Source organism: Chrysochloris asiatica, unplaced genomic scaffold, assembly GCF_000296735.1.
Source record: "Chrysochloris asiatica unplaced genomic scaffold, ChrAsi1.0 scaffold00448, whole genome shotgun sequence".
NCBI lineage: Eukaryota > Metazoa > Chordata > Mammalia > Afrosoricida > Chrysochloridae > Chrysochloris > Chrysochloris asiatica.
Window position 1 is genome coordinate 211578 of NW_006408966.1, and position 8567 is coordinate 220144.

The following is an 8567-nucleotide window of genomic DNA, read 5'->3' on the forward strand; positions in this document are numbered from 1 at the left end:
CTGCCTTGTAGCTAGCTCTCAGTATATGGACACGTTGGACACATCTGCCATGTAGCTAGAACTCTGTATATGGAAATGTTGCTCTACAATGCCATATAGCTAGCTCTCATTTGCCTTGTAGCTAGATCTCTGTATATGGAATATTTGCACTATGCTGCCATGTAGCTAGCTCTACGTATATAGACATTTTGGACTCATCTGCCATATAGCTAGCTCTCTGTACATGGATATGATGGACTGATCTGCCAGGAAGGTAGCACTCTGTATATGAACATACTGGGCTTGTCTGCCCTGTAGGTGGCTCTCTGTATTTAGGCACGTTGGGCACTTCTGCCATGTAGCTACTACCCTGAATGTGGTCATGTTGGACTATTCTGCCATGTAGCTATCTCTCTGCATATGGACACGTTGTACACCTCTGCCATATAGCTACTGCACTGAATATGTACATGTTGGACTACTCTGTCATGCTGCTATCTCTCTGTACATAGACAAATTGGACTCATCTGCCTTGTAGCTACAACTCTGTATACGGAAATGCTGCACGACCCTGCCATGTAGCTAGCTTTCTGTATATGGACAAGTTGGATTCATCTGCCTTGTTGCTAGAACCCTGTATATGGAAATGATGCACTACTCTGCCATATAGTTAACTATCAGTATATGGACCTTTTGGACTCGTCTACCATGTAGCTAGCTATCTGTACATGGATATGTGGGACTGATCTGCCAAGTAGGTAGCTATCTGTATGTGAACATATTGGATTTGTCTGCAACGTAGGTGACTCTCAGTATATGGATAAGTTAGACACATCTGTCATGTAGGTAGTACCCTGAATATGCACATGTTGGACTACTCAGCCATGTAGCTAGCTCTCAGTATATGGATCTTTGGACACATCTGACATGTAGCTAGAACTCTGTACATGGATATGTAGTACTGATCTGCCAAGTAGGTAGCTCTCTGTATATGAAAATATTTGACTTGTCTGCCAGGTAGCTAGCTCTCAGTAAATAGACAAGTTGGACTCATCTGTCTTGTAGTTAGAACTCTCTCTTTGGAAATGTTGGACTACCCTGCTATGTAGTTAGCTCTCTGTATATGGAGTTTTTGGACTCGTCTGACATGTAGGTAACTCTCTGTATATGAACATTTTGGGCTTCTCTGTCATGTAGCCCTCTGTATATTAAAATGCTAGCTTTCATCATATGAACCATTTGGACTGATCTGCCATGTAGCTAGCTCTCAGTATTTGGACATGTTGGACTCATCTGTCTTGTAGCTAGAACTCTGTATATGAATATGTTGCACTACTATACCATTTAGCTAGAATATTGTATATAGACAAGTTGGACGCATCTGCCTTGTAGCTAGCTCTCTGTATATGGACATTTTGGGCTAATCTGCCTTGTTCCTAGAACTCTGTATATGGAAATGTTGCACTAACCTGCCACTTAGCTAGCTCTCTGTATATGGACATGTTGGATTCATCTACCATGTAGCTAGTACCCTGTATATGGACATGTTGGATTATTCTGCCATGTAGCTCATACTCAATATATGGGCACATTGGACACAGCTGTCATGTAGCTAGAACTCTGTATATGGAAGGTTGCAGATAGCTCTCTGTACGTGAACCTATAGGACTTGTCTTCCATATAACTAGCTTTCGGTGTATGGACATGTTGGACTCATCTGCCATGTAACTAGTACCCTGTATATGGACATGTTGGATTACCCTGCCATGAAGTTAGCTCGGTGTATATACACATGTAGGACTCATCTGCCTTGTAGCTAGAACTCTATATATGGCAATGTTGCACTACCCTGCCATGTAGCTAGCTCTCTGTATATACATAAGTTGGACTCATCTGAGTTGTATCTAGAACGCTGTAGATAGAAATGTTGCACTGCCCTGACATGTAGCTAACTCTCTGTGTATGGAATCTTTGCACTCTTCTACCAAATAGCTAGCTCTCTGTAAATGGATATATTGGACTGATCTGCCATGTAGCGAAAACTCTGTATATGGAAATGTTGCACTACTCTGCCAGGTAGTTAGTTCTCAGAATATGGTCACCTTGGACACATCTGCTTTGTAGCTAGAACTCTGTATATGGAAATGTTGCACTAATCTGCTGTGTAACTAGCTCTCTGTATATAGACAATTTGGACTCACATGCCTTGTAGCTAGAACTCTGTATATGGAAATGTTGGACTCGTCTGCCATGTAGCTAGTACCCTCTATATGGACATTTTGGAGTACTCTGCAATGTAGGTAGCTGTCAGTATATGGACATGTTGGACTCATTATCCAGGTAGCTAGTACCCTTTATATGGACATGTTGGACTATTCTGCCATGTAGCCAGCTCTTAGTATAGTAACATTTTGGACTCATCTGCCATCTGGCTAGCTCTCTGTATATGGACATTTTGAACTCTTCTGTCATGTAGCTAGCTCTCTGTACATGGATATGTTGGACTAATCTGCCAAGTATGAAGCTTTCTGTATATGGACATATTGGACTTGTCTGCCATCTAGTTAGCTCTCAGTATATGGATATTTTGGACTCGTCTGACTTGTAGATAGCTCTCTGTGCATGGATATTTTGGACTGATCTGTCATGTAGGTAGCTCTCAGCATATGGACACATTGGAAAGATCTGCCATGTAGCTAGAACTCTGTATATGGAAATTTTGCACTACGCTGCCATGTAGCTAGCTCTCTGTATATAGACAATTTGGATTTGTTTGCCATGTAGCCAACTCTCTGTGCATGGATATTTTGGAATGATCTGCCGTGTAGTTTGCTCTCATTTATGGACACATTGGACACATTTGCCATGAAGCTACTACCCTGTATATGGATATTTGGACTCATCTGACATGCAGCAAGTTCTCATATATGAACATTTTGGACTCATCTGCCATTTAGCTTGAACTCTCTATATGGAAATGTTACACTACTCTTCCATGCATCTAGATCTCTCTATATGGACATTTTGGACTCATTTGACATGTAGCTATGTCTCAGTATATGGACATTGTGGACTCATATGACAGGTAGTTAGCTCTCTGTGCATGGATATTTTGGACTGATCTGCCATGTAGGTAGCTCTCAGTATATGGACACGTTGGAAAGATCTGCCATGTAGCTAGAACACTGTATATGGAAAGGTTGCACTAATCTGCCCTGTAGCTAGCTCTCTGTATGTAGACATTTTGGACTCGTCTGCCATGTAGATTGCTCCCTGTACTTGTATATGTTGGACTGATGTACCAAGTAGGTAGCTCTCTTTATATGAACATATTGGATTTGTCTGCCATGTAGCTAGCTCTCAGTATATGAACTCTTTTGACTGATCTACCATGCAGCTAGCTCTCAAAATATGGACATGTAGCTCTCTGTAGGAGGACATTTTGGGCTCATCTGCCATATAGCTAGAACTCTGTATATGGAAATGTTGCACTACCCTGTCATGTAGCTGCCTCTCAGTATATGCACACGTTGGACACATCTGCCATGGACTTGTCAGCCATGTAGCTAGCTCTCAGTATATGGACATGTTGGACACATTAGCCAGGTAGCTAGTACTCTTTATACGGTCTTGTTGGACTACTTTGCCATGTAGCTAGCTCTCAGTATAGGAACACTTTGGATTCATCTGCCATGTAGTTTGAACTCTGTATATGGAAATTATGCACTACTCTGCCATATAGTTAGCTCTCTGTATATGGACATTTTGGACTCCTCTGACATATATCTAGCTCTCTGTTCATGGATTTTTGGACTGATCTGCCACGTATGTAGCTCAGTATATGGACATGTAGGATACATCTAACATGTAGCTCGAATTCTGCATATGGAAATGTTGCACTACTCTCATTTGCACTCGTCTGCCATGTAGCTAGCTCTCTGTACATGGATATGATGCACTGATCTGGAGTTGTCTGCTATGTAGCTAGCTCTCAGTATATGGACATGTAGTACTCATCTGCCTTGTAGCTAGAACACTGTATATGGAAATGTTGCACTGCCCTGCCATGTATCTAGCTCCCTGTATATGGACAATTTAGACTAATCTTTACTGTAGCTATAACTCTGTATATAGTAATTTTGCACTTCCCTACCATGTAGCTAGTTCTCTGTATTTGTTTATTTTGGACTAATCTGCCATGTAGCTAGCTCCCTGTACATGGCTTTTTTGGACTGATCTGCCAAGTAGGTAACTCTCTGTATATGAACATATTGGACTTTTCTGCCATGTAACTTGCTCTCAATATTTGCACAGGTTGTACTCATCTGTTATATAGCTAGGACCCTGTGTATGGACATGTTGGTATACTCTGCCCTGTAGGTAGCTCTCAGTATTTGGACACGTTGGACACATCTGCCATGTAGCTAGAACTCTGTATATGGAAATATTGCAGTACTCTGCCATGGAGCTAGCTCTCTGTATATACACAAGTTTGACTCATCTGCCTTGAAGTAAGAACTCTGTACATGGATTTGTTGAACTGATCTGCCAAGTATGTCGCGCTCTGTATATGAACATATTGAACTTGTCTGCCATCAAGCTAGCTCTCAGTATATGGATATTTTGGACTCATCTTACTTGTAGATAGCTCTCTGTCCATGAATATTTTGGACTGATCTGCCATGTAGGTAGCTCTCAGTACATGGACACGTTGGTAAGATCAGCCATGTAGCTAGAGCTCTGTATATGGAAATGTTACATTACTCTGCCATGTAGCTAACTATCTGTATATATACATTTTGGACTCGTCTGCCATGTAGCTAGCTCTCTGTGAATGGATATTTTTGACTGATCTGCCATGTAGGTTGCTCTCAGTATATGGACATGTTGGACACATCTGCCATGAAGCTACTACCCTGTATGTGGACATGTTGGACTACTCTGCCATGTAGCAAGCTCTCAGTATATGAACACTTTGGACTCATCTGCCATTTAACTTGAACTCTCTATATGGAAATGTTACACTAGTCTTCCATGCAGCTAGCTCTCTCTATATGGACATTTTGGACTCATCTGACATGTAGCTATCTCTCAGTATATGGACATTGTGGACTTGTCTAACACGTAGCTAGCTCTCTGTACATGGACATTGTGGACACATCTGCCTTGTAGTTAGAACTCTGTATATGGAAATGTTGCACTACCCTGCAGTGTAGCTAGCTCTCCGTATATGGACTTTTTGGATTTGTAGGTCATGTAGCTAGCTCTCTGTACATGACTATGTTGGACTGATCTTCCAAGTATGTCGCTCTCTGTATATGAACATATTGGACTTGTCTGCCATGTAGATAGCTCTCAGTATATGGACATGTTGGACTCATTAGCCAGGTAGGTAGTACTCTTTATAGGGATATTTTGGACTACTTTCCCATGTAGCTAGCTTTCAGTATATGAACACTTTGGACTCATCTGCCATGTAGCTGGAACTCTGTATATGGAAATAATTCACTACTCTGCCACGTAGCTAGCTCTCTGTATATGGATATTTTGGACTCCTCTGTCTTATAGCTAGCTCTCTGTTCATGGATATTTTGTACTGATCTGCCATGTAGGTAGCTCTCAGTATGTGGACATGTTGGATACATCTGCCATGTAGATCGAACTCTGTATATGGAAATGTTGCACTACTCTGCTATGTAACTAGCTCTCTGTATATGAACATTTTGGACTTGTCTGCCATGTAGCTAGCTCTCTGTACATAGATATGTTGATCTGATCTGTCAAGTAGGTCGCTCTCTGTATATGAACATATTGGACTTGTCTGCCATGTAGCTGGCTCTCAGTATTTGGACAGGTTGTACTCATCTGTTATGTAGCTAGGACCCTGTGTATGGACATGTTGGAAAACTCTGCCTTGTAGGTAGCTCTTAGTATTTGGATATGTTGGACACATCTTCCATGTAGCTAGAACTCTGTGTATGGAAATATTGCACTACTCTACCATGGAGCTAGCTCTCTGTATGTACACAAGTTGGACTCATCTGCCTTGCACCTAGAACTCTGTACATGGATATGTTGGACTGATCTGCCCATTATGTAGCTCTCTGTATATGAACATATTGGATTTGTCTGCCATCTAGCTAGCTCTCAGTATATGGATATTTTGGATTAGTCTGAGTTTTCATAGCTCTCTGTCCATGAATATTTTGGAGTGATCTGCCATGTAGGTAGCTCTCAGCATATGGAAATGTTATAAATATCTGCCATGTAGCTAGAACTCTGTATATTGAAATGTTGCACTACCCTGCCATGTAGGTAGCTCTCTGTACATGAACATATTGGACTTGTCTGCCATGTAGCTAGCTCTCAGTATATGGACATGCTGGACTCATTTGCCATGTAGCTAATACCCTGTTATGGACATGTTGGACTACCCTGCCATGTAGTTAGCTGTCTGTATATAGACAAGTTGGACTCATCTCCCTTGTAGCTAGAACTCTGTATATATAAATGTTGCACTGTACTGCCATGTAGCTAGCTCTCAGCATATAGACAAGTTGGAGTCATCTTCCATATAGTGTGAACTCTGTATATGGAATTGATGCACTACTCTGCCAAGTAGCTAGCTCTCTGTATATGGACATTTTGGACTTGCCTCACATATAGATAGCTCTCTGTGCATGGATATTTTGGAATGATCTACAATGTAGGTAGCTTTCAGTATATGGACACTTTGGAAAAATCTGTTTTGTAGCTAGAATTCTGTATATGGAAATGTTGAACTACCCTGCCATGTAGCTAGCTCTCTGTATATGGACATTTTGGACTTGTCTGCCATGTAACTAGCTCTCTGTACATGGATATGTTGAACTGATCTTTCAAGTAAGTAACTATCTGTATATGAACATATTGGACTCGTCTCCCATGTAGCTAGTACACTGTATATGGACATGTTGGAGTACTCTGCCATGTAGCTAGCTCTCAGTATATGGATATGTTGGACTCATTATCCAGGTAGTTAGTACTCTTTATATGGACATGTTGGACTACTCGGTCATGTATCCAGCTCTCAGTATATGAACACTTTGTATTCATCTGCCATGTGGATAGCTCTCTGTATATGGATATGTTGGACTGATCGGCCAAGTAGGTAGCTCTCTGTATATGAACAAATAGGCCTTGTCTGCTGTGTAGCTAGTTCTTAGTATATGAACACTTTGAACTCATCTGCCATGTACCTTGAACTCTGTATATCGAAATGATGCATTACTCTGCCATGTAGCTAGGTCTCTTTATATGGACATTTTGTACACGTCTGATTGTTGCTAGCATCCTGTGCATGGATATTTTGAACTGATCTGCCATGTAGGTAGCTCTCAGTATAATAACACGTTGGACACATCTGCCATGTAGCTAGAACTCTGTACATGGAAATGTTGCACTACTCTGCCATGTAGTTAGGTCTCAGTATACGGACACATTGGACACATCTGCCTTATAGGTAGAACTCTTTATATTGAAATATTGTACTACTCTGCCATGTAGCAAGCTCTCTGTATATGGACATTTTGGACCCTTTTGACATATAGGTAGCTCTCTGTACATGGATATGTTGGACTGATCTGCCAAGTAGGTAGCTCTATGTATATGAACATATTGGACTTGTCTGCTATGTAGCTAGCTCTCAGTATATGGACATGTTGGACTCATCTGCCATGTAGCTAGTTCCCTATATATGGACATGTTAGACTACTCTGCCACATAGGTATCTCTCAGTATATCAGCAAGTTGGACACATCTGTCATTTAGCTAGAACTCTGTATGTGGAAACGTTTCACTACCCTACCCTGTAGGTAGCTCTCTGTACATGAAAATATTGGACTTGTCATTCATGCAGCTAGCTCCAGTATATGGACATATTGGACTCATCTGACATGTAGCTAGTACAATGTCTATGGACATGTTGGACTATGCTGCCAGATAGTTAGCTCTCTGTATATAGACAATTTGGACTCATCTGCCTTGCAGCTAAAATTCTGTATATGGTAATATTGCACTACCTTGCCATGTAGATAGTTATCTGTATATAGACAAGTTGGACTCATCTGCCTTGTAGCTAGAACACTTTATATGGAAATGTTGCACAACCCTGCCATGTATCTAGCTCTCTGTATATGGACAATTTAGACTCATCTTCCCTGTAGCTAGAACTATGTATATCAAAATGTTACACTTCCCTGCCATGTAGCTAGCTCTCTGTATTTGTTTATTTTGAACTCATCTGCCATGTAGCTAGCTCCCTATACATGGCTACTTTTGAACTGATCTGCCAAGTAGGTAGCTCTCTGTATATGAACATATTGGACTTTTCTGACATGTAGCTAGCTCTCAGTATAAGGACACGTTGGAAACACATGCCATGAAGCTAGTACCCTGTATGTGGACATGCTGGACTGATCTGCTATGTAGGTAGCTCTCAGTATATGGACACTTTGGATATATGTGTCATGAAGCTAGATTTCTGTATATGGATATGTTGCACTAAACTGCCATGTTGCTACCTCTCTGTATATAGATATTTTGGACTC